The following is a 27,216-nucleotide window of genomic DNA, read 5'->3' as shown; positions in this document are numbered from 1 at the left end:
GAAGCAATGGATAAGAAACCACCAGATGATCCAATCAGTGTCAATGCCCTGTGGGGAGGTCATGGGCAACATAAATAATCTTCTTGTATTGGGAGACATACTTCAAGACTGTCCCTTAAAATGGGCTTCATTTTAATAAGCCAATGAATGCTTTCCACGAAAAGTCATCTCCTTCTCAATGAAACTCATAATAAGTCATTTCAGAATTAATTTATCTCTCAAACTCCAAGCCAACAAAAACTAAGAATCTTAAGTAATTTTTGCTGAAGTTTGCTTCAATTACCTACTTTGTGGAGCACTCATTTTTTTCATTAAAAAGAAATTAATCTGGTTCTCCCTTGCAGTTATGTACGGTGATGTGCGTGTTCTTGAGAGTGATGTGTAGAAAACACCAGGGAAAACATGTGTTGCATTATCCTTTTAGGTGGAGAAAACTGATTTGTCCATACTGACGGAAGGCCATCGAGAATTTCTTTCTGCTCATTACTAACTGAGGCTCCGTTTTATAAATCGACTGTGTCAAAGTGCCTGACAGCTCCTGGTGCTATCACATTTGTGTCAGCCTCAAAGCCATCATCAGAATGACTCAACCATGAGCCCTTAGAGCTCTGTTGGCTATGGGCAAGAGACTTCCCTCTTGAATGCACCCACAGCCTCTCCACCTTTGCCGGCCCAAGAACCCAGCAGGAATAATCCCATCATTTTCCCCATCCCTGTTTACTTCAGCAATCTCAAGAAGGCCACCACTCCTAGATCATGCTCTTCACTACAGTATTCTCTCCTAAGGCTCTGTTGATCCCATAATAATCTGATTCAATCTTTCTTCCCTCTGCAACCACAGTCCCTTCCATTGTTGCCTCTGGAACTCATATCTGTAATCAACAAAATCTCCTATATCCTCAATCACATCCTGCGACAACTCTAACTTGTCTCTCCCCGAGCATACTACTTCCTCTACGGTCCCATTAGGTAGTGACTCTTTTTGTCTCCCACAACTTTGCCCAGAAGTGACAACTGTCCTTTGCATCCTTCTTTGCCACTTCCAGGCCATGATTTCTCGTCTTCCCTAAACCTGCCAAATCCTTTGAACCTCATGCCTTTTGTCAATTCTGCCAAATACCCCTCCATTTTGCAGCCAGATACAGCCCTCCGGGTCACTCTTCATCGGTCCCTAAAGATCACAGCTCTTGGCTCACTGTCAATCTCTCCAGCCATCTCATTATCACTGAGACAATCCTTCCATTTATGTGAGTTCTCAGGCCCTTGACCTCCCTCACCACCTACTCCCAAGGTCACCTAGACCTCGTCATCTCCTGTCCTAGAACTCATTTTCAGGAACTTTTCTTTCTAACCCCACTTCACTCCCTCTAATATCCTGACACCAATGATTCTTCAACCCCACCAGGACCTTCAAATCCATGGTTTCAGTCACCTTTCATTCAGCCTTACTCCCCTTGTGTTTTTTCTTCCCTCCTGACACAGTTTAGACTCAATTCTCCTTCATTAAAATTACATGTAGTAATATTGTCCAAATTATGAAAACTAATAAACCTCTTTTGATTCAGCTCCATTCAAACCTCCATCTAGTTATAGGCTCATTCTTTTCTCCTCTTTATAGCAAAATTCTTAGACAAAGTTGTATATTCTCACTGTCCACTCCTCTTTACCCATTCTTTCCTGAGTCCACTTTATTTATTTTTTTAAGATTATTTATGTATTTATTTCAGAGAGAAAGAGAGAGAGCGGGGTGGGGAGGGGCAGAGGGAAAGGGAGAGGGAGAAAATCTCAAGTGGACTCCCCGCCGAACATAGAGCCTGATCGCAGGACCCCGAGACCATGACCTGTGCCAAAATCAAGAGTCAGATAGACACAACCCACTGAGCCACACAGGCACCCCTGAGTCTACTTTAGTCAGACTTTTTGTCTCCACCATTTTGTTAAGCTTCTCTTGTCAAGGTTACTAATGATCTCTGTGTTTCTAAGTCCTCCTCTTACCTGTCTTACCTGTCAGACACAGAAAATCATTCCCTCCTTCTTGAAACACTTTCCTCACTTGGTCTATGGGACTTCATCCTTTCTGGATTCTCTTTCTAACTCTTAGGCTCTTTTGCTGATTCCTTCTCATCTTTGAGATCTCTTCAGATCTCTTCTCTAGTATATTCACATTCTGGAAACTTTAACCCCATAGCTTTCAAATCTAATAAAACTAAGAGCTCTGCACAAGTGTTTTAAGAGGACTTTGAGCTTTTCCCCCAATGCTTTGCTCCCTGAAGTCAGCTCATTTTTCTTTCTGGAGCGTCTGCATCTCTTTTCTGAGATGCTGAGAGGACTTCATGCACCCATTTCCTTTGCAGCCTCTCAGCATTTGTGATCATCATGGGATGCAGAAGAGAAAGCCAAAAAGACCCAAAAGTTACTCTACAGACTTAGAGAGGTGGGTCCCAAACCCAATCCAATACTGGATCTGGTCCAGGTTGAGAGCAATGATTTTCTCTCCTTGACTACAGACCAGTGGATCATAGGAACCCAGCTCCTCAAGGAAACAGCCATCCCTGGAACACTTGTTGTGAGCAGCCACAATGTGGTAGACAGGCTGGTTGGCACAGCCACTCGGGGCAAGGCAGATGGTTAACTGGCCTCCATGGTAGACCTTGCAGGGGACAGTAGTGAGCTGGACCCTGGTGCAGCTGGCATGTGCCACCAGCACTGATCAGCTAGCTCTAAGGCTTCTGGCAGGGGTGGAGGAAAGATGTGGAGAGGCCCAACCTCATAGCTCTAAATACTCTCTGTTGAACCTCCCACATATGTATCTTTCTCTCCCCTGGGATTCCAGAGGATTCATAGAACCAGCTGGATACTGAAACTCCTCACTTGATGCCTAACTGAATTTCAAATTGAACATGGAAAAAAAAAAGTCTTGATTTCAGCTATCCACTCACCCCACCCCCCAAAATCTGTTCCGTCTTACCAAGTGGCATTTCCAGGCTTCTAGCCATTCAGACCATAATGTTGGAGTCATCTTAAATACTGTCTTCCTATCACATTCCATACTTAATCTCCAATTCTGTCGGCTCTACCTTCAAAATATTTCCAAAAACCTTACCACTTTTTACTCTCTCCACTAATACTGTCAACTTCTGCTTGATGATGGCCAGTGGTTTCCTATTGACTTCCTAACTGGCCTCTCTGTTGCTCCCTTGACTCCCCACAGCCTAGTCCCTTAATTTTATGCTTGCTTTTATTCCCTTACTTTAATGAGACATTTCCCAGAAATATTACCAACTATGACAGGAATCACCAGTGTTTGCATTTCAAAGAATGATTTAATCAAAACCCAGCAAGCATATATTGAGCACCTATTCTGTGCCAGACGTTGTTTTAGGTGCTGGGGATATAACCTTGAACAAAACAAAAAAATATACTCTACCCTCACGGATCTTCTAGAAGAGGAGACCAAATAAACAAGACAAATAAGTGAATATACAGCATGTGAGGTTACGTTAAGTGCTAAAAGGAAAAAATAAATGCAGGAAAGGAGAAAAAAATATCAGGGTTGAGGAAATTAAAACTTGAAATAAGGTGGCTGTGGAATGCCTGAAAAAGAAGGTGATTTTTGAAGGACAGGAGGGAGCTAGCAAAGTGAGAAATCATATGCAAAGGCCAAGAGAGCACAGACTGTATGTTCTGGGACTGGTAAGGAGGTAGTGTGGCTGAGGCAGAAGAACAGGGAAGGGAGGAGGAGGTGATAGTTGAGAGGACAAGGGGCCAGAGGAGCAGGGCCTTACAGGTAACAGTGAACAAATTGCTGTTTACTGTAAGTGAGGGGAAACCACTGAAAGGTTTTGAGCAGAAAAATAACATGATTTGACTTAAGTTTTCAAAATAATTCTGGCCGCTGTGCTGAGAATACACTGCAGAAGTAAGAGCAGAGGAGAACAAGGGTTTTCATAACCCAGGTAAGAGGTGAGTGGTTTGGGCTAGAGAGATGGTAAAGCAGGTGATGAAACATGGTCTTATCCTAGATATATTTCAAAGGTAGAGCTGCCGGGTGTTCCAAATGAACTTGTGTGAATAGCTAGGAAAATAAAGCATTCAAAGATGACATCAAAGTGCGACAGGGGGGAAGGAGATTGCCAGAAACAAAGGTGGTGAAGGTTGTAGGAGGTGACTTTGAGGAGAATAGCAGGAACTCAATTTTGAATATATTCCAATTAAGATGCCTATTATGCATGGATCCAATTAAAACATCAAGCAACACTTGGATATGTGATTCTGGTTTAAAGAGTTTGGAATGTTAAGTCCAGATTGCTATAAAAAATTTTTAAAATCATTATTTGTAATAGAAAGAAAAGGTTAGAAGTAGCCTCTATTAGTCTTAGTTATCTAGAGATTTTGAGCAGGACTAAATTCTTCCAGGGAGTAAGAACCTCCCGTACTTACTGGAAGAGAGAAGAGTGAAATCAGGACAATTTTTCAGGAAATCCAGAAATCTAGTACTGACAGAGAAGGACCTCCATATTCTTGACGAAGTAAGACTCAAGTAAAGTGCTGAGAATAGGAGGGGTAAAGAAGGTTGAGGAAGGGTTTGGGGGAGTACTGAAAGTTGGATTGGTCACTCAAAAATTTCCTCTGAGCTGCTCATGATTTGTCAGATGAGTAGGTGTCAAATGAATGCATGGTATTTCATTTGGTTTTCCTTCTCTAATGCAGCTCTACAGACGTTTATAGTAGCTCTGTTTAAAAGATCTTCCAGGAGCACAGTTGCCTCCTAGCCGTCAATAGGCGGTCAAGCAAAAATTCAACTCAGAGTTTGTAAAATGCAGATTTTCAGCCCACCCCAGTGATCCTGACTCATTAGGTCTAAGATGAGGTCCAGGAATTATTAACAAATACCATAAGTAATTTCACACACTGTGATAAACCTGCTTCGAGTTGCTTGCACACTGGGACTATTGATAGAAACAACTACTGAGAGTTCGGGGTGCCCTTGATTGGTGCTAGAAGCTACTACCACTTGAAGTGCAGCCCTTGCTCAAGTACCAGAGAGAAAAAGTTGCAAAACACTGAAGATCTACATTATTTTAGAATTTCCTTTATTATCCCAGAATGTAGCTCAAGGCCCAGTGGCTACCTAACAGCTGGGGGAAAGTAGAGATTTCTGATCTTTTGTTGTAATTCTTCGTGAAGAGCTGAAATAACAATTCTCTCCAGAAAACTTCCTGGGGTTTAGCTCAAAAACTCTGGTCTTTGAATCCTATACAAATTTTTAAGCAATAACCTGGCCATCGAATACCTAGGCAAGATGATGTATCCAAGAGAGACTTAGAAAATATTAATTTTTCCTACAGCGACTATTAACTTTTGACTGTATTTGGCGAAGTATGAGATGAGGGCAGAAAGAATCATACAGCATTTTAAATGTGCAAATAAATACCAAGAAGATCAGCTCCATGTGATAGCTGCAGATTTTTCTCTTAATAAGGCTGATTTCATTATAAAGGAGGTTGTTTGTTTTTATGTTTTTCTTTTTTCTTTAATTAGCCAACGTATAGTACGTCATTAGTTTTTTGTTTTTTTTTTTAGATTTTATTTTATTTATTTGACAGAGACAGCCAGCGAGAGAGGGAACACAAGCAGGGGGAGTGGGAGAGGAAGAAGCAGGCTCATAGCGGAGGAGCCTGATGTGGGGCTCGATCCCAGAACACAGGGATCACGCCCTGAGCCAAAGGCAGACGCTTAACAACTACGCCACCCAGGCGCCCCAGTACGTCACTAGTTTTTAATATAATTTTCAATGTTTTTCATTTTTGCCTTCGAAGATTGTTTAATCAAGGTGTAACTGTATTAACATTAAAGAAGAGTTTTAACCATTTAAATAAAATCACTACCGCAGAACGTACTTAGCATATTTTCCTAAAAATTTAAAAACTTCTTTTTATTACTAGCAACCACTTAAAAACTCTTAACTATTCAGCTCAGTCAATTAAATTAATCCCATGAAATAAAATGTGCAATAGAGATGATATCTGAAATCATTTTTATTCATGGTTAGAGACTACAAAAATTCTTTTGACAAGCCCTTAAAAATCTTGTGGGTGATGTTGAAAACTTCAATGTACAAGTGCTGATTCAGTTGGGGAGGGGGGTGCTCCTCATTTGATAAGAGTCAATTCTACACAGAGAACATGAGAATAGCAAACCCCCAAGCTATACAAAGGCTGCTAGAGTTTTCACATGCTCATTACCAGAATTTTCTAATGCTGAGCAACTAAGGAATATGAATATGCAAAGCTCATAGACTCTGATCAGCATCTGCTTCTTTCAGCCTCTTCTCCTGAAAAGGAAGTCTCTGTGCCTCTGGCTTTCTAAGCTCTGTGTTCTGAATCCCTAAAGCAAGCAGGAGAAGAGAGGGGATGGGGTGGATTTGTTTGTTTGTTTTTATAGCAAAAACTGAATTTGCCTTCCTGTGTTTTCAGATAAATAGCAGAATATAGCCAATGACGTCTCATGCATTTGCCTACCCGGGTGAGTGCACATGGCTGTTCCAGAGCGAAAGAAGAGAAATTTCAATGGCTTGGCATATTGAATTATCCTGAATAATCTGCAAATTCTCACAGTTTCCTTCCCTCCCTCTGTTTCTGATTTTTTTCATTCAAAAAGGTTTTTTTTTAAACAAGCAAATGCATCATACTGTGTACTTTATCTATATCCATAATTATCTTTTTGCTAATTAAAAAAAACTTTCTAAGAATTAGTGCTTGTTCGTCCATCCTAAGAAACATCAGTTTTGTATAAGAATAATTAATCCATAAAGAAAGATCTCCTAAATCTACCAGCATAATTTACCTTTTACCTAGTGGCAAAGCCACTGTCTTCTCTCCATTATACCCTATCTGTGACCTCATTCCCTTCCTTTCTCCCCGCCAACCGGCAACCAAACTATCTTGAGCCAACAGTACCACCTACTGGTCATGGTAGGAAATTGTCTAATAAGATTGCTTTAGTATATGTGCAAACCACATTCTCCCATCATTTTTTGTACTTGAGACTTGTAAATTGTGTTGGGAATTTCTCTTCAATTGCAAATCATATACACCCACACTCTCTCAGTCACCAAAAGCAGCCCCAACACCACACTCATCGTTTTAAATCACATCCCCATACAGCTCTGCCCATCCCTTTATACCACCCAATCTCATCCTTCCCCACAACACAAGCTCTTCTGTGCCTTCTGGAATTCATGGGCAACAGCAAAATTTCCTATGTCCTCAAGGTTTTCTCCACATTACTGCTCCCTCTTTATTCTAAGTGAAACCTATCCTTCTTACAGCTGTGAGTATTCACTGCCAATTCCAAATGTTCCCCCTTCCTTCTCCCTAAACATTCTTGCTTCCTTGGAAGCTCAGCGAGAAGTCCAGAAGTTGTCAACTTCCCCATGTGTCAATCTATAGACTTCATAGTCACTTCTCATCTTTCACTGAAGATTCTCATGCCCGACCCCCTGTCACTTTCTCCCAGAGTACTCCTCTCACAATTTCTTGGTGATTTCAAAGTTATTGAGAAGATCCTTGCAATAACCTCCCCTCTCAGGCTCTTGATGTTCTCTCCTCCCATGATCTTATCCTGCACATCAATTCAGCCACTTGCTCTTATGGTCATACTGCAGATGTTACCATTACTGATTACTGTGTCCCCTTCATGATACCAATTTCAGGCACCATACACTCCAACCACCACATCTCATCTCTCCATTTCACTGTAATGATTTGTTTCACACCAGGAGGAACACCTATGTGTTGACTTTAGCATTTCCCCTCACCTCCTCATGTCTTAATTTACCCCTTTCATCAGTTAAGACTTAGTGGCTCAACATGGTAATTATTACTTTACACATGTCCCAATTCCCTTGCTCTTCTCTCCCATTATCAAATGAACTTCTTCTTAGTCCAGTCCAAACACCCATTCCACTCCCTTCTGCCCCTGAACTGTAGAAGGTGGCTGAAAGAAAACACACATATGCAAACAGATCTTACTTCAATTCCTAACTACTAATATCAAGTGGACTCTTAAATTGTTGCCAGGAAATTCTACTGCCTTTGAATCGTCCCTTTCCCCTCTCATTCTTCTAGACAACTATTTTGCACCTTTTTTCTCCCCTCAAACTTGCAGCACTTCCTCCTTTATTCTCACTCTTACTTTTAATATCTTGCTCTTCTTTTTACTAGAAAATAGAGGCAATTAGAAGAAGCTTCCACATGCTCCTAGTATTAAATCCACGAACTTTCTTCCCTCTACATCCCTCTTCCTGCCTTCCCTTCTATTATATTGAATAAATGGTCTCTGCTCCCCGATGAGGACAACCCCTCCATATATAAAATGGATCTCCTCTTCTATCCAAAAGCATCCTTCCTGAAGTTTCTTGTCTTCTCTGCATTAGTGATATTTCCCTCTTTAACTGGATAGTTTTCATCTTTAAAAATAAAACACAAGCTTGACCACACATGCCCCTCCAGATACTATCCCATTCCCTTGTTTCCCTTTACAGCAAAAATCTTCAAAATGGAGAGCTACATTTGCTGTCTGCATTTATTCTCCTAATATTTCCTGAATCAGTTCTAATTAGGCCATTCAATGATCAACAATGACGTCCATATTGCCAAGCTAATGGTTATTTCTCAGTTCTCATTGTCTTCCATTATCAGCAACATTTGGATCAATTGATTGCTCTATCTTTCTTAAAACGCTTTCTTTGGGGACACCTGGGTGGCTCAGTTGGTTAAGCATCTATCTTCCGCTCAGGTCATGATCCCAGGGTCCTGGGATTGAGTCCTGCAGCGGGCTCCTTACTCAGTGAGGAGCCTGCGTCTCCCTCACCTGCCGCTCCCCCTGCTTGTGCTTGTGCGTGCTCTCTCTCTCTGACAAATAAATAAATAAAATCTTCTAAAAAATGCTTTCTTTCTTGGCTCTTTTTTGTCTTCCTATTTCTCTGATCATTCTCCATTCACATCCTTGCTGGTTCCTCCTCATATTCCAGACCTCTAAACTTGACATTGCCAAAAGATTCCATCCTCAGATCTCTTTATCATTCACTCTTCACATGCTCTCCATTCAGTCCTCTAACTTTAAATGCCAACTATCTATAGATTATTCCAAATTTCTATTGATAGTTCAGACCTCTCCTTTGAACTCCGTATTCATATAATCAAACCCTACTTGGTATTATTATATGGAAGTCTACAGATGCCTATGGAAGGCATCCCAAATGTAACATATCACAAATCAACTCATGGTACCATGCCTCAAATATGTTCCTCTCCCTACTTTTGTTTATAGCAGTAAATGGCAACCCCATTCTCCCAGTTTCTTGAGCCCAGTGTCTTGAGTCTTTCTTTTGTTACTTTTGTTACGGACACTTTAAAAATACAAAAAAGTAGGGGCGCCTGGGTGGCACAGCGGTTAAGCGTCTGCCTTCGGCTCAGGGCATGATCCCGGCGTTATGGGATCGAGCCCCACATCAGGCTCCTCTGCTGTGAGCCTGCTTCTTCCTCTCCCACTCCCCCTGCTTGTGTTCCCTCTCTTGCTGGCTGTCTCTATCTCTGTCAAATAAATCAATAAATAAATCTTTAAAATAAATAAAAATACAAAAAAGTAGATTGAACCTTGATTCCACTTTTTTCAGTCGTGCTCCATATCCATCAACAAATCCTATTTGTTCTACCTTCAAAGAATATATACACCATTTCTCAGCATCCCCACTGTTATTGCTCTCACCCACCCACAATCAATACTGTAAGAGCCTCCTAACTCTTCCACTAACTTCTGCCTTTCCCACTATATTTTCAACACAACAGTTGGAGTCATTCTTCTGAACTTCATGCAAGATCATATTACTATTCTTCTCAAAACTCCCTTCTCATCTCCCTTAGAGGAAGTTTTAAAGTTCTTGGTATATCTGTGTCCTACATCATCTGACCCACAGCCATGTCTTAGCACTTCCTCACTCATGCCTTCCTTCTCCAATCTGGTCTTCTTTCTCCTATAACTCACTGCCCATCCTCTGGCCTCAGGACCTTCGTGTTTCCTTTCACTCTGCCTAGAATGTCATTCCTTTACAAAAAGTCCTTCCCTGACCACCCTACATATGAGCATCTTCCTCCCTCCACCCTCGTCACTTGGATTCCCATATTTTGCTTTATTTTTCTTCATGTTTCTCATCTCCACTGACAATACTCATTTGTTTTGTATTTCTTCCCACTAGAATAGAAATTCCACCAGAGTAGAGACTTTGTTTTATTTACTGTGTGTGTGTGTGTGTGTGTTTTTTACCTAGTGTTTTCAACCTTGCTCAGTGCATGATAGGAACTTAATAAATATTGCCATACAAATCTCTTTTAATTTTCTCTAACTCTTGCATCTTCATTGTTCACCTCCTGGTCTTCTGTCTTTTATTGCTTTTCTTAACATGTATTTTCCTAACATCTCCCAAAGCAACATAGTCTAGAATAAATCATCAACAACAACAACAACAACGCCTTTAAGACCCAAATAAATAAATGTGTAAAGCAGCTGGGTGTAGAAATACAGGTCTGGTGGAGTGTGTCTGCCCCACCCCAAACTATTCAAATTCAAATTTTAAAAAGTAAAACACTTCATCTCTAAGACAGCTTTGGCCAGTAGGCCTGCATTTGCCACCCTCATCCTGGCAGTGCTCTATAGCTCTTGCAGACAAGAAAATGCCATAAATTTCAAAATTAAACTTGGCAAAATACAAATACACCGTAGTCACTTTCAGAATTTCATGTTTCTCTCCAACACTTCATTTATCTTAAATGAAATGCACTTTTCCTCAAGTTCTAGCATTTGAAGTATTTTCTTTAAGTTTTCACTATTGGCATTTTGACCAATTTTATAAAATTCCTTTTCTACTACTCTTATGTGAATGTTGGTATTTAGTACATAGTATTTTATACACAGTTTATATGGCCTCAGCCCCCAAACACAACCAATATAGTGACTCTTCTTACAGGAAGCAGACAGGATTAATGAATCGTGATCCGTGTCTATTTTTCCTTGGCAAGGTAGACCAAAACCAGTGTGTCACTTTCTAGCAGATAGACCACAAAGAAAGAAAATACATCGTGTTTGAAAATCCTCAGCTTGAAGATCCTTTATTTAAAAATCTTGCTTGTTTCTGTAAAAGAATAGGAAAACAATGGCCCCTCAGTGTCCTCAGACAAGGTAAGTGCTGTGCTGGATGTCCACGAATGGCTGTAATCTCCGCCCTGCTTAACTAGAATGAATCCGAGCCCAACCCGTGACCCTACCTTTTCATGCTCCTCTCCTTGTCATCACCCAGTTATGCAAACAAATAATGAGTCACCGTCTGCTGTTCCTTCAAAGGCTGAGTCCTGTCTGGACCCTGCACCATTCCTACAAGGGGAGAATTCTCACACCAGGCTCGAGAATGGGTTCAATGTAGCTGCGATCTGCATTCCTCAGCACTGCCTCGGACCAGGAAGAGGGAATAAAGGGCAGGGCTTTTGTTGTCCAGTAATTCCGTTTCCCTGAAAGTTTTAAAAATCATGCATATTCCCCCCTGACTTCTTCATTCTTCAGAGTACTTGAATGATCCTCAAAAATGCCTGTGTGTGTTTCAGCCTCTGATTGTTAACAGCTTAGAAAACGAGTTCTAAGCATTTGGTTAATGGATGAAACTTTGAAACACAATCCAAGTGTAAATTGGGAATGGTGCTTCTTCTCAAATAGGACCAAATTCGGTGGAGGAATGTTCTGGTTGGGCTGGGTGGGTGCAAATGAAGGCCAGGGGAGCTGAGCTCTGGTCTAGATATCATCAGTGCAGGCAGCCCTGTAGATAAGCAGGACTTCTGAAACACTTGGGTTTTTCTCTTCGAGAGCATGATTAAATATTGGAGACAAAGGCATTTTGCAGAATGAATCAGATAACACTCAAGAGTGGGTGATGGAGAGAGCTAGACAAGCATGTCCATCCACAACGGACCCTAAAAGAAGTAGAATTCGGATGCTCAGTCCTAAATAAGGAAACTGGCCCAGCTATGAAATGCGTTGGCAGTAAAAGGTCACATTGGCTCTGGCTCCTGAGCTCAGCTGTAAGACTTTCGGCTTCAGAGCAGAGCCCTAATATGCAAACAGAAAAGTCAAACTCTGAGGCTAACAGGAAATGGTATCTTCTCAGAGGTCAAATTTGCTGAAACTTTTGAATAAGAAACAAAAGGGCAAGCAGACCAAAGACCCTGGCGAAATCAGGACCCTGTCCCCTGAAGCCAATGACTGAGTGGGAAAATAATTTCATATCCTCATGCCTGGATTTTAAGTGCAGAAAGCAATATAGTGTGGCAAAAATATGGGACATAAATTTAATAAAATGAGTTTTATGAGTCGGGGCACGGCAGAGCTTCCCTAATTAAACTTTATCCTCACGTTAGGGCAATTTTCTTCTTTTTGAGGCCAGCCTACCCTTTATTTCTTAACTTCCTATCATTCTTTTTATTGGTAAAGCAATTGTTTTTACTAAAACCAGTGGACAGAGTTCATAAAGTGTCATTGTTTTGCCCATACTCTGCATTGTTGAAGGATATAAGGAATAAGTATATACTTTTGGAAGGAAAATAAACCACCCAAGTATTACTCTTCATAGTAGATTGTGCCTGTGATTATAATTTTAAACTAGGTTTTCTGGATGAAGATTAGAAAAATATCCCTTTCAATATAGGAAAACAATGTTTGCTTTTGGACATATTATATGAAATAGATTTCAGATTAAAATACTAACTCATAGGATTGAAGGAAGATGTCCCCCAGAGGTCCTTATATTCTCTTTGGTCAGAAAATCATACCTTAAACCTATCATGACTGCTAAAAACATTGCATGGAAGCAACTCCAGTGACTTGTTAACATCCACAGCTAAAATTGCTACCTGTGACTATATCCTCGGGGAACATTAACTTGTGATAGAAGTCACTAGAAACTTCTACCATAAAAAAAAACGTGTTTTAAGTTTGATGATTAACTATCCTTATTAGTTATTGAAAAGTTAACTAGTTGTATATCGAGCACTATCCATTGGTAAAGTGCCAGTACCAAACAGACTTCCATAATTTAAGGCAAAATCCACATAAAAAGATTTTAGTGACAAAGTTTTGCAAAGCCCTTGTTTTATTATATTGGATTAACTTTAGACTAGATAGATAGATATTTAGGAGAACGTTTAGAATAATGAGCTCTAGGGGTGCCTGGGTGCTGCAGTCGTTAAGCGTCTGCCTTCGGCTCAGGGTGTGATCCCGGCGTTCTGGGATTAAGCCCCACATCAGGTTCCTCTGCTAGGAGCCTGCTTCTTCCTCTCCCACTCCCCCTGCTTGTGTTCCCTCTCTCGCTGGCTGTCTCTGTCAAATAAATAAATAAATAAATAAATAAATAAATAAAGTCTTTAAAAAAAAAAAAGAACAATATGCTGTAGTCCATTCAAAAAGAGTCACATTGTCATTTGTAGAAGGGGATGAAATACATAAAACCATTAGATACAGTTTTGTTGTTTCTTTTAGATAAAAGACCCTAAACTCAGTGTATGATAAAACATACTACATTCTTTCAAGTCAATATTTCCCAAGATATCAGTGCAGTCTACCTGCTGGGATCCCAGAAAGAAATGCTGAGTGGTGTTGGCAAGAGCTTCAGACTATTTTCTTGGAAAAAATAAAAATGATTCTGAATTATGGACCACCAGATGCCGTGTTGGACGCAGTCATTACAAGGAGACCACAGGAACTTCAAAGCGGCTCGTCCAAGATGGTTTCATGAGGCAGTCTCTGTACGATTAATTTGTTTTCGTTACCTGATTGTTTTTCATGAAAAAAAACAAAAAAGCTTCCAGGGATTTTAGCATCGTGAAGCTCGTGGGGAGCCGTGCAGGATGAGTGGTGTTGAAACTGTAGGGGAAAATAGAGAAGAATCTGGAGAAGCGGACCCTGTTCATCAACCTTACGGTTTTTCTCCCAGAAATAAAAGTTTTTGAATACAAATAGAGGCGAATTACTTGCTGTGGGCTATGTTACATAGACCGTAAATAGAACGATGGCAAGTGTTGGTTCAATCCGTGTCTTTCAATGTCACAATATAGGCTTTTTCTTAATTTCCAAAAGCAGAGCAGGAAAATTTAAAAAGCAAACCAGTGTTCAGGAATATTTTACTTACTATTTTAATAAACCTTTGTTTATGCCTAGAGGTGCCATTAAATTACCAGGCAGACGTGAATATACTGCCCACTGGGGATTGGCGTCGGCGCCGTGAATATTGCTGGGCGTTCACTGGAGGCTCACTCACCGCTCTGTTTACACGCAGCGACTGGACACAAGGTTGGAAACACGGTTTGTTTACACCGTGATTGTTTTTCTATCATACTTGGAGATGAATAGCGATTTACGATATGGATCAAATAACCACGATAGCAGGTTTGGAAAAATTATTTAGACATCTCTAGACATTTTTCCTGTGATCACAGTAGAAGATCATTTAATTTTTTTTTCATTCGAAGAAATGACCGAAAATACAATGGTTGACGCTGAATAGTATGATCATGCCTCACCAGTCCCCAGCCTACAGTTCAGAGCTTGGTGTAAGAGTCAGAGGATAGGAGACCGGGTGTACTTGGGAGGATAACTGAGAAGAAGCCAATTTCCACTTGTACAAATATATGCCAATTATTATGTAGCTCAGAAAATCAATCAGAGCATTGCCATGAAATCTGAGACTAAATGTGCTTGGTACATTACCTCTAATTATAATATTTAGATTATAAATAAATCATCATCTATCAGTACAAAGGGTTAATGGTATTAAGTTTCTCTTGATGGGTGATCTTGATTTTTTCCCCCCCAGCACTTAAAAAATAAGAATGCAGGGCACCTGGCTGGTTCTGTCAGTGCAGCTAATGACTCTTGATCTCGAGGTTGTGAGTTCGAGCCCCACGTTGGGTGTAGAGATTATTTAAAAATAAAATCTTAAAGAAAAAAAAGAATGCTACCAAGAAATAGACTCATAGTTCTCCGTTGATTTTTTTAGAGTTTACAATGCAAATCTGAGTATAGAAATCTATTCAATGATTTAAAATGCATTTTTATATTGCTTTCAGGTGCTAGAAGCAACTATTTTAGCAGCAGGATAAAAATCAGAAAACCATGCTGGCAAAATGGAGCTGTTTTCCTCTGCTAAATGGAAGTCAGAGAGAGTTCTCAACTTTAAGAACAGGTGGGGCTAAGCACATAACTTCACACTATGGGTCTCAGAATTGTCAGCGATAGTTCTGTTTGACTGCCAGGCATAGCTTTGGAAATGTGGTTATTGAAAGCCTGTTTTCCTTACTTTGAAAATGTCAATGATCCATGAGCCAGGCCAAAACCTTGAGTAATTACTGAATTTTTCTAGCATCACAAATAATGTAAGGAGTCTATAGTAATTACTCCCAATTATGTATAATGGTATTTATGTTGTATGAGGATAACTACTAAAAATCAACATTGGATAAAATGCAGAGAGGAAATGTAAACTGTTAACATCTTTTGAGAATGCAATTCTGGACATCTCTATTAAGGCTCCAAGTAAACACACCCTTTCCCTGAGCCGTTCCATAAAACAAAACAAAAACCATTCACACATGAGGGTATGTGTGCAAGGATTTTACTGTAGCTTTGTTCAGAGTGGCAAAAATCGAAACACAAATGAGTGCTCATCTCTAAGGGTACGGAGAAGTAAACTGTGGTTCATCCATACAACGAAAGAGAATGTGTTAGATCCGTATTAGTTGATTTGGAGGGATTTTTACATGGTCTGTTCAAGTGAGAACAGTTTTCTGACATTTTTTTTTTTTTATGGTAGTGGTGAGGGGCGATGGAGGAGAGAAAGGTGGGACATAAACAATTGAACAAAATGTTTTAAAAAGATCCTCAGTAAAATATGTGTATAATATGATCCTTGTCACTCAAAAGTTTACATATGGGTCTGCAAATATGAGTCTGATTGTAAGAGTTATCAAAGTGTTAATAGTGGTGATCTTGTCTTCGGTGAATTTTAGTTTCTTTCTTAACATTTTCTTTTCTGGTAGACTATAATTTAGCATATTTTATTTGTATGATAAGATAAAAAGGGGCTTAATTATTATCACTAAAATAGCAATTTCAATGTTATAAATAATACTTAAGGAAAAAACTTAAAAAATACTAAGTATATAAATAAGTTTTTGAAAGGTTAAAAATTAATATTATGTTTTCAAATGTGAGGCTTAGTATATACTCCAGACAACTGGTAAAGTTTTAAAAATTTGCCTAAAGGATTTACATTGTGCTGATATGTATGGCCCAAGTATATAAAGCAGACTATTTGCAAACTCTACTTCTGTTCAAGGGCCTTTACTGCCAACTAGATGATCTTTCAAAATTGGATACTCAGGCTTGGAAATGCTGGGTTTGATACAGAGAGTCAGAATGTACAGCAGACTCTGTTCCACCTTGGGCGGGAGGTAGGTCCCAGTTTCTTCCAAGGACTTGAAACATGAAAGTCCAAGGTTTCCAACAAACCCAAAAAAGCCATCTAGAGATACGTATGTATCACAACACCATGGAGTTTTCTTGGCTTTGAATATGGTGAAATGAATATCCTGGTTGCCATCTATAGAAATAACTGTAACATCTGCTTAGGGAGAGAAAGGTCTTTTTCCTCCACCTTCTTAATTCTTGCCTGGAGTCTTTTCTACACAAGACAGATTAATAAGAGAAAAGCATACAGGTTTACTTAACATGAGTTTTATGTGACACAGAAGACTTTGTAAGGAAATAAGACCTGAAGAAATGGAAAACCTGAGTGCTTTTTACATTAGGCTTGATTAAAAGAGAGAGGATTGTGGGAAAACGTGGTAAGAAAAGAAAGGGTGGGGGAAGCAGCAAGGCCCACTCGTTCAGATTCCTCTGGGTGTCCCTCTGTCTTCACAGGGAAGGATGTTCTTTCTGAGGGAGGCATCCCTCCTATGGGGATTTTATGACCTGCTTCAGGAGAAGATGAGAAAGTCCTGCCTGCCCTCTGCCATTTCTTAAATCCTTCAGCTTGAAGTATTCAGTTTGCCAAGGTGTCATATGTTGGGGTATGAGGTCCTGAAAGCCATCATCACTATTTGCTGATCATTAAGGATGGGCCAGGCACTGAGGTAAGTGCTTTCTATGCATCATCTAATTGAATGCTTCAACAACAGGGAAGCCATACTATTTTCACTTCATTCAGATCTCAACCAGCAGCTCCTCCGAGATGCGTTCCTTTGTCACTCAGTCTAAGTTAGAACATCTAGCGGGGGTGCGGTGGTACTAGTTCAGAGCCTCTGAATTTTCTAGAACTTCTTAGGCACTCAGTCCACATGTGTTGAATGAATGAACGATTTTTAATTTTCCAATAATGTGAGGACATAAGCCTCAACTGCTCTGTTTCCTTTATTCTTTCACTTATTCATTCAACAAACATTTATTAAGCACTGACTATAATCCAGGCCTGTTCTAGGCCTTTGGAATGTGCCACTGAACGAAGAAACACAGTTCCTGCTTCCTTGGAGCTTACTTTTTAGTCATTAAAATATTAAGTTCTTTTTCCCCCTACATAGTTTCACTGGTTGCCATCAGAGTGGTAACAAATAAATAGACAGTGTCCCAGTTGCCTTCGATGGCATTTTAAAATGTAGGTATGTTCCTTTCAGAACCATAGAAATTAGCAAAACCTTTACATTTCATTTTTTAAATGTTTAATTCTATACTTGAGTACTTGGGTAGTTTTAGGTGGCAGAAGAGGTAAAATGGACTTATTGTAAGCTAATAATAGAAATGTCTGTTTAATAAAATCATTGTCCTAATTCATAAGGTCATGATAAAGAACTCAAGGAAGAATTAATTTTGAATCTATTTTTTTCTATTCCTTGGTTTTATCGTTAGATTTTTAACAATTGAAAAAGTGGTTTTACCAAGCTTAAAATATAACATCCCGCACATTCTCTTCTTAGGAAAAAAACTATGTTCTGTAACTCCCTATATCCAAGCTCTTACCAGGAATCAAATAACTTGATTTATTTGTTTGTTTTTGAACCCAACGTTAACCCTGGGTAAATGCGCTTGGAGTCAGAAACCACCCTGAGTTTTCTTGTCAGTAAAATGAGGGTAATACTATCTGCCCTGTCTATGCTATAGGATGGGGAGAAGCAAATGCATTCACATGGATTTTCAAGACTGTAATGTACTACATATAATTATATATAAAACATTATCTTTAGGTAAAACTTTAAGAATACAAAAATGGAGCCCTTAACAACATCTATACATATGTAAACAGGTTTAGAATGAGAAAAATTAAATTTAGCGATAATTTTCAAATATGGTCTACCTTGATGAAATGAACGCCAGACTCTAAGAACAACCAATTTCAAGTCTGCATTGGTCGTTAAAGATAGTGTAAGAATAAGAATAAATAGAACAAGAATAAACCAAGAATTCACTTCACTGCCAGATCAAACTTACAGCTCTTGGAGAATGCTAGAAGGCAAGCTCAAACTGCTAGGAAATTGTATCTTTTGGTATTTTTCCTTGATAATTGAACTGGGTGGATTAATATAAACACAAAAAGTAAGATGTTATTCAATGTAGGTAAAGACAAGATTTTGATACAAAGCACAAGATTAAAACTGGTGTTTGGCGTTTATGGGATAGTCCCCTACAAAGGATAACGTAGGCAGGGAGGATTGGTCCCACAGCTGGGCTTTTCCCCATTTTACACACAGAGGCTCCCCTATAATCCACAGCTGTCTTAGACAATGTCCAGCACAACTGATCCCCCAGGGGCATAGTGACCTTTTATCTTTTCTATCAATTGTTGCCAAATTCTCCTTAGCTTCTTTGCACAGGGCTTTCCACACATGAAGCAGTAGGTGTTTGCTGGGGTTGGAGAAACATAAGAGGTACATATCATCTACTGTCCTGGGAGTGCCAATGGCAACTTCTAGAGGAAGAGACACTTAAAGTTGAGTCCTGAAGAGTGTGTAGAAATTGTGCCGAAGAGAAAAGCCTGTAGAGCAAGAGAAGACGAACTGAATCAATGAAACAGGAAAGGTTCCAGATTACAGAAGGCCTGGTATTTTATACCAAGGAGGTTGGATTCAGTCTGATAGGCCAAGAGCACCTTGACGGGTTTTAAGTAGAGTAGCTAGGAACTGAGATTTGGGTTCTACATAAATAAGGTAACTCAGCTGCAGATTTGACATGAGGAGTGGAAGGGATGGCAGATGGTTAGATACAGGAACCCAAGAGGGAAACTATGTAATAGTTTCATGTTTCACTAGTGACCATAGTAGCTGCACACAAAACAGCAAAATTAATTTCAGCAACATGCATCAGGGAAGAACTTTAACTTTGAGAACATCCCTTTATAGCAAATATGACAGGAAGTGAGAGGATGTCACCAGTTCCCTTTTTGACTCTGCCCGGATCCCACATAATGAAATGACGGTGCAGGGGGCAGAGATGCGGGCAAGTGGTACTTTGGCCTTAGTACATGGACTTGGTAACAACTTGCCTCCTTTCTAATCTCTCCCATCCCACCAAGATAAAGGGACAGATATGAAAATGTGGAGATGGGATCAAAGGGACTCAAGGACTGGCTATAGGGGGTGAGCAAGAGAAGACTCTGCATGGCTTCCCAGTTTGCAATTTGGAATGACGGGGAAAGTGGGGTGGTTGAGAATGCTTAGGCCAGCATTTCTCAAAATAAAACTTTCATTAGAAATGAGAGCAAATAAAAGCAAGAGTATAAAAGCACAGCAACACATCATTTTACACAATATGGGCTCCTAATCTTAACATTAATTAAGATCTAGATATTAATTGAATAATTGATTGGCTATCACAGTTCAGGAAACTTCCTTGGATATTTCTCCCTCCTATTGGCTTCAGTTCTCTTATTCACTCAAAGGGAGAGTCAGGTTCACATGTAAGCTTCCCGCAGACCGGTAGGAATATATATATAATTAATCAGCTGATAGGATTCCCAGATTAGAGAATGACAACTTTATAGGAGATGCCAACTTCTCATCCAGAGATTTCAGGACCTGCAGTGGGTTAACTGAAAAAGGCTGTTAAAGCAGGGATATCTATGAACTGTATTTTTCAAAGTCTAGGTTTATACATACCTCATGTGTTATACATGTGTATATATACAGGTATATGTATATATACAGATAGGCGTATATACATATATACGCCAAACATATACATGTCTATTCAATTTTTCAATCTTTTGATGTAAGGCTAAGGCTTTTTCTTTGACTTTTGCACCATCTTTCTTAAATAACTACAGCCATATGCATCATGTACAATTTTCAGCTTCCATTTCTTTAAGTTGCAGTAAGAATTGTGAGGTAAAGGCACCCTGGTGACTCAGTTGGTTAAGCATCCAACTCTTGGTTTCAGTTCAGGTCATGATTTCAGGGTCATGAGATAGAGCCCCCGTGGGACTGTGTGCTCAGCAGGAAGTCTGCTTGAGATTCTCTCCCTCTGCCCCCCCCCCAAATAAATAAATTTTTTTCCCAAAGAGAGAGAGGGAGAGCACATGCACTTGAGCAGGGGGAGGGGCAGAAGGAGAGAGAGAATCTAAAGCAGGCTCCACGCCCTGCGCAGAGCTGAACTGAGATCATGACCTGAGATGAAATCAAAAGTCAGACCATTAACCAAGTCACCCAGGTGTCAATGTAGAATCTTAGCTTTTTTGTGGATTTTCCACAGATTTTGCTCGTGTCTCACCCACATCTGTATGACAGCAATTTTAAGCAGTGTTTCCAGAGCATTCTAGTTAGTTTTCATAGAAACAATAAACCTCTTTCTTTTGTATTCATATTTCATTAGTCTAGGTAACATTTAATTAAATAATACAATCTGAATAGCAGGTACAAAAGATAAAACCTGGCTTGGGAACAAATGCAACTGAGTCTTGGTAAGAGAGTTTCTGCTATATTCCTGAGTAACTTCACATTAGCATATGAGAACAACTCCCAAGCAGCCCTTAAGTGGTGTGTAGGATTAGAAATGTCTGGGTGGGATCTGGACTCAAGTTCACAAGCTGTGTAAGTTATTTATTGCATCAGCTGTCTATTCTTTCTGAGCCCTGGTTTCTTGGAAGACAGCATGATAATCACAATTCCCAAAATCCAGCATTAAGTGAATTGCGTGGATGAACTCATTTAAGAGTTCCTGGGACAGTGTGGATACTAGGTAAATACTCATTTCCTTCTTCGTGAAAGAAAGAGAAAATTCTCTATCATCATCACCTCTTCCAACTCTTTTTGTTGATATTATGTATATTATGTATAGTTATCGAAAGTTCCACTGAAAGAATTTACATAGTTGAATCTAATTCATTTAATGTAGGAAATAAAATGTTCTTAGGATATGCTTAACGAGTTATCCTAATCACTTGAAAGTACTACAGAATAAGAATCAGGTATTTCAAAAGCAAGTAACAGGATGAATATTTCACGGGCTCACCTACCACTTTGTTCCATGTCTCCCCTCCCCACCTTTCTGTAGCATAACAACCGGTAACTGGAGAACAAGAGAAAAAGGAAGGCAGAGGGTGTCCTCAACACAACAGGTTCATTTCAGAAAACTTCTATTCCCTTTCCCCCCTTCTTCTGTCCTGAAGAAAGTGTTATTCTCTTGGTGATAGAATTACATTTCCCAACCCTTTGCCAGTTTGAATATTCATATGCAACCATAACAGGCCTCTTCTTGGTTCCATTGTGAGTTCTATTCTGGTCTTCTAGAAACCCTCTGTGTTGGGCCTTTGTGTGCTTTCATGTGAACACTGGGTCTGGTGATGATGGGGCAGGGTAATATGGCTGTCTTCCCTCACAGAGATATTATAAGGATAAATGAAATGATATTCATATAGCACTTTAGGATGTTCTTACAAAAGGCACCTTTGTAAATATGAAGTATTCTAAAAGGCCAGTGACTGCAACTTCTATTTAAAATAAAAATTGCTGACAACGATTTCAACCCTGGAAAGTAAACACATCAGCTTGAAATTGAAGTGCACTTTGCCAGGTAGCAGAAGGCTGTTCACATATCTGGGTCCTTATTGCAAATAAGGCTAAATGTTAGCATGGATCACTGTGTACAGTTCATCCTGCTCTGCTATTTGGAAGCGTCTCAGGGCAGTGACCTGGTCCTGTTTTCTTTGTGAGCCAGGAACATCCGGAAGTGTGGCTTGATCTTAGAAACTCCAAGGGCGTTGCTGTCTATCTCAAGAAACCTCAGATCAGAGACATCTTGAGGGTGTGGAATTGCAGCAGGATCCAAGCCTGCTCTTGCGATTCACTGTGGTCCAGTGGAGCCTAGTAAGACCATCCATTGAGGCTACACTGAAACCAGGTCAGAATGACACTCTGAAAAACCTTCAACCTGGAGACCAGAGCAAAACTGTCATCTCTCAGGTGGCCATGATCTGGAACATGTTTGGAGCTGTGTATAGGCAAATGTTGTAAGTTACCCACTCGCAGTATACTGGGGGGTGTTCCAACGTTGTCACAGGGTACTGGTGAGTTTTATATACTATCAAGCAAGAGATGGCCTAGGACCATTAGAGATCACACTCTAAGTTAGCATTCTGAGTGCAGAGGGCAATGACCTAGCAGGGGTGAAACCTGTGTGAGTTAACAGCCAAACCAACAAATGCAATAGGGAGAAGTAGGAAGCAAATGAGTCTTGGGGTATGCAGCCCTGGTAGATATCCCAGGCGACTACATCATGGGACCCGCCCCTGGAATAGCACGGAATAAAGCTTCACAGATTCAGCAGTGCAAGCATAGGAATTTCAGTAAGAGGCAGAGAACAAGGATGTCAACCACTGGAAAAAAAAAAAAAAAAAAAAGCTTGTCGAAGAACCACAGCCATGGTGGCTGCCTGGGCACCTGCTCACTTACAGACTCGTTCTTTGCTTTCCAAGGTGAAGTTCTCCTTCAGCCGTGTTTACCTTCCTTATCTCAACGTGTAATGGGGTTTCTGCTTGAAAACTCACAGAAGAAATATACAACCTAAAAATAACTAGTGACTTCACCACTGGTTGCTGATACAAATACAAATACACCAATAGTATCTCAAAATAACGTGCTTGTTTTTAGAATTTTGAACTTCAAATGTGGACATTCTGATGTTCTTTTTGGATCAGTTCTTTAAGTAACTTTAGGGAGGGTGTTAACATTTTGGTGCTTCTGTGTTTTTAAAATGCGACAAATTAGGGGCACCTGGGTGGCACAGCAGTTAAGCGTCTGCCTTCGGCTCAGGGCGTGATCCCGGCGTTCTGGCATCGAGCCCCACATCAGGCTCCTCTGCTATGAGCCTGTTTCTTCCTCTCCCACTCCCCCTGCTTGTGTTCCCTCTCTCGCTGGCTGTCTCTATCTCTGTCAAATAAATAAATAAAATCTTAAAAAAAAAAACAAAAAAACTTTTTTTAAAAAGAGGAAAATTGTAGGGTATTTCCTCTGATCAAAGATTCTAGAAAGGCATTAGATGTCTTGTCATTATTTTAGGTTTTTCATTAAAAGCCTGAGACTGTCATCCTATTCTGTTCCTAAGTCCATTCCACAGATATTAATGTTTAGAAACTATTGACTTTTCTCCTCTCTAAGAACAGGAAGAAGGACAAAGCAGAAAAGGGAAGAATTAACTTGATTGACCATTAACTCTATTGTGGGGTGCTTTCTCGATATTTAACACTCATAACCATCTTATGGTGCAGGAATTATTAACCATAGCATGTGTCACTAGAAAGTAGAGAGGTCACTTGCCTCTAAATGAGGTGGTATGAGATTTTTGTGCAATTCTTAAAAGTAAGAATGTCTTTCTTACGATTTTTTGAGAACTTAAGTTTGCCGGACATTAACTCTGCTCCGTGACAATTCTGCTCTATCAATGAAGAAACAGACCTGTAACTGTGGTTAGGTAATTGACTCAAGTGGTGGGTATGGAGTTTGAAGCCTCCAGGTTTTCAACTCTCTTGCGTTCTTAAGTGTTTTAAAGTAAGACATTTCAAATGGGTTTTAGAAGTGTATTCATCTGTAATCACCACTTAGCCTTCAAAATAAATCTTTAGGCAGATGACTAAAACGATCATGGGAAAGTGATAAAGCATGAAAATGGGATCATTTAAAACATGTTTATTCTTTCCTTCTTCATTGTTTGTAGAGTGTTTGGTTTTAGGAAATTCAACAAGTAGGAATAATACTATGACATGTGTAGATCCCAGCTGTTTGCAATGTGGTACCAAGAGAGGAGGCATATGATTTCAGGGAAAAAAGGGAGGGGGCAAACACACTGTTTGCAAAGCACTTTTTAAAAATTGCTCTTTTCTTTGTTCTAGAAAGCAAAACAAAAACAGATTTATCTTGTTCTGTGGGTAGTCATTTCTTCAAGTCTCAAGGTCTATACTTTGCTTTCTTGGGTTAGGTGGTCAGTGGGTCTAGGCATGCTTCCTATAATACATACCTCAAGTGTAGGGACTCAAGTTGTGAAGAGATCAAAAGACTTGTCAGATAGTCCCAGCTCTTTATGAAGTTAACCCCCTGAAGACAGACACATAACCAGAGGACATGATGATCCTACTCTTTGAGAAAACCCCAGTCTTCTTACAAGTCCATCAGAGCAGAGAACCAGAAATAGCTTTTTAAAAAGTCATTTTAGTTTAAAACACAGCAGATGAGAAACCCAGTCCTGGAGCCCTCTGAGGATTTGACTACCAAACACTGATAACACCGCAGCAACATTTATTTTGTAAGTCATGTTAATGATATTCTCAGAGCTCTGTGTTTATTGCTATCATTTACTGCTATCATTTATTGATGACTAATGGCCAATAAACAGAGCTTCTTGCCTTTACTCTGACTTCTAGTCAGTATTTATGGATTAGGCCCATTAGTCTCCTTTTGAAAGCCATTGAGACGATGCAGCTGGTACCCAGCTGAAGAGGACATACGCAGAAAAACATCTGCCACTCAAGTAAAGGCAAAGAAGTAAACTTGTTGGGAAGATGTGCTATAGGAACCACAAAGAAGCACTTAAATATAAGTACTATTATGACTTGATGTTCCTAAATACCTAGGAGGATGGCTAACATTTTAGTCTAGCTTCTATCTCTAATAGTCTCCACATTCTCTAAAACCGAGAGTTCCATGAGAGACTATAGAATACAGTGGTTGAGATCACTTTAAGGAAAATAAATGCCTAGGCACTTCAGAATGTGGAAATAAAGGAATGATAAGAAAATTTAATTACCAAAGCAAATGGTAAAAGGAAGACAGCACATAATTCATAGAATATACATCAAAAAGACATGATAACTAAAATGCTCAAAAAAAATTTTTTTAAAGATTTTATTTATTTATTTGACAGAGAAAAACACAATGAGAGAGGGAACACAAGCAAGGGCAGTGGGAGAGGGCGAAGCGGGCTTCCTGCTGAGCAGGGAGCCTGATGTGGGGCTCAATCCCAGGACCCTGGGAACATGACCTGAGCTGAAGGCAGATGCTTAATGACAGAGCCACCCAGGCGCTCCAATGCTCAAAAATTTTTATTAATTCATATACCACATAAGGAAAGAGGAAAAATATTAGTGGAGTTTTCCCCTTCTCTAATCCTATTTTAAAGATACAGTAGTTCCCTCTTTCCCTTGGTTTTTCTCTCTGCAGTTTCAGTTACTGAGGTCAGCCCCAGTCTGGAAGGAGATCATCCTCCTGATAGCCTCAGAAGGTCAACTGTAGCCTAACACTAGGTCACACAACGCCTTTCTCACCCATGTCACCTCCTCTCATCACGTACGCATTTTATCATCACAGATCATAGCAAGAAGGGTGAGTACAGTACAATAAGGTATTTTGAAAGAGAGAGACCACATTCACATAACTTTATTACAGTATAGTGTTATAACTGTTCTATTTTATCATTAGGTATTGTTGTTAATCTCTTACTCTAATTTATAAATTAAATGTTACCATAGGAATGTGTGTGTAGGAAAAGATAGTACATATAGGGTTCGGTACTATACTTCTGCAGTTTCAGACATCCATTAGGGGTTTTGGAAAGTATCCTCTGTGGATAAGGGGAAGGATACTGTATGCTTGGGTTATCAATGTACTGTTACGTTATATCCGCTTTGCAGCTAGCACCTGTATACTTCGGAATTCACTTTATCTTTCAAATGAACTCCTTAAGGCTTCTCTTCCAATTGTTTAAGGTGACTCTAAATCTCTAAAGGTTTTATACTTTCCCAGAATTGAGTTCTGTATCTAATAATCTTTGCCACTAAAACAGCTCTTCTGAGAGGGTATGTGTACATGGAAGAGAGAATGCTGTGAATGGGAACTGTGGTTGCCCGACGCAGCGCTGTCACTCTGTAGTGTGTGACTTTTAGGAGAAGCACATTGGTTCTTGTTGGTAGAATGGGCATATTGGACGAGAATTATTTTGAAGGTCACCTCTGGTTTTAAATTTCTGAAATTCCAAGTAGACAAATTCAAATAGAATCGATTCTCTAGCAATCTTTTTTATTAAGCACTCGTGGCAGAAACATGTGAGTAAGTTTCACCCAGGAATGAATGACTCAACCAGGAAAGTCAAACTGTTTGTCTTATCTGAGTTACTTCTGTCTGTCTCAATATACGCTCACACTGCTTTTCCTCTATGCTAAATTGTCTTAATTCTCTTTAACTTTGCTTATTTCATTCAGCCACATAGCCAGTCTTCTGGATCTTTTTTCTATGTTTGTGTTCTCGATCTTTGGTTGGTTTTATTTCTTCTGCATTTTTCCTACATTCCAGAAAGGAACAAAAATTGTGTCAGAACAACCTCAGGCTACCCAAGGACATAACTTTCTAGATGAAGGTACTAATTTCCATCGATACACGTTTTGGGTTCGGGTCTTTATATTGTATTTTCAGGAAAATGTTATTTGTGTGGGGTTGATGCAGGCAAATTTGCCAGTGGGACTTGATTATAAATTTCCACTTATTCCCTAGCAAAGTTTGTAAGCTGCACCCAGGAGTAGACAGACCCAGGGAGTTATTTTGAGGTAGGAAGAGCTTAAAAGTCAAAGGCGAAACTTAAGAACTTTAA

At 39.8% G+C, this 27,216-nt stretch overlaps 1 pseudogene; it reads right to left on the bottom strand.

Annotated features, from left to right (window-relative positions):
• Positions 1-2,273: 2,273 nt before the first annotated feature.
• Positions 2,274-27,216, bottom strand: part of LOC148109075 (small ribosomal subunit protein bS16m pseudogene) — a 38,041-nt pseudogene continuing 13,098 nt past the window's right edge.

Source organism: Ursus americanus, chromosome 13 (genome assembly GCF_024610735.1).
Source record: "Ursus americanus isolate L20-20 chromosome 13, mUrsAme1.1.p, whole genome shotgun sequence".
NCBI classification, from domain to species: domain Eukaryota; kingdom Metazoa; phylum Chordata; class Mammalia; order Carnivora; family Ursidae; genus Ursus; species Ursus americanus.
Note: the sequence above shows the minus strand (reverse complement) of the source record. Positions and strands in the feature narration are given on the sequence as shown.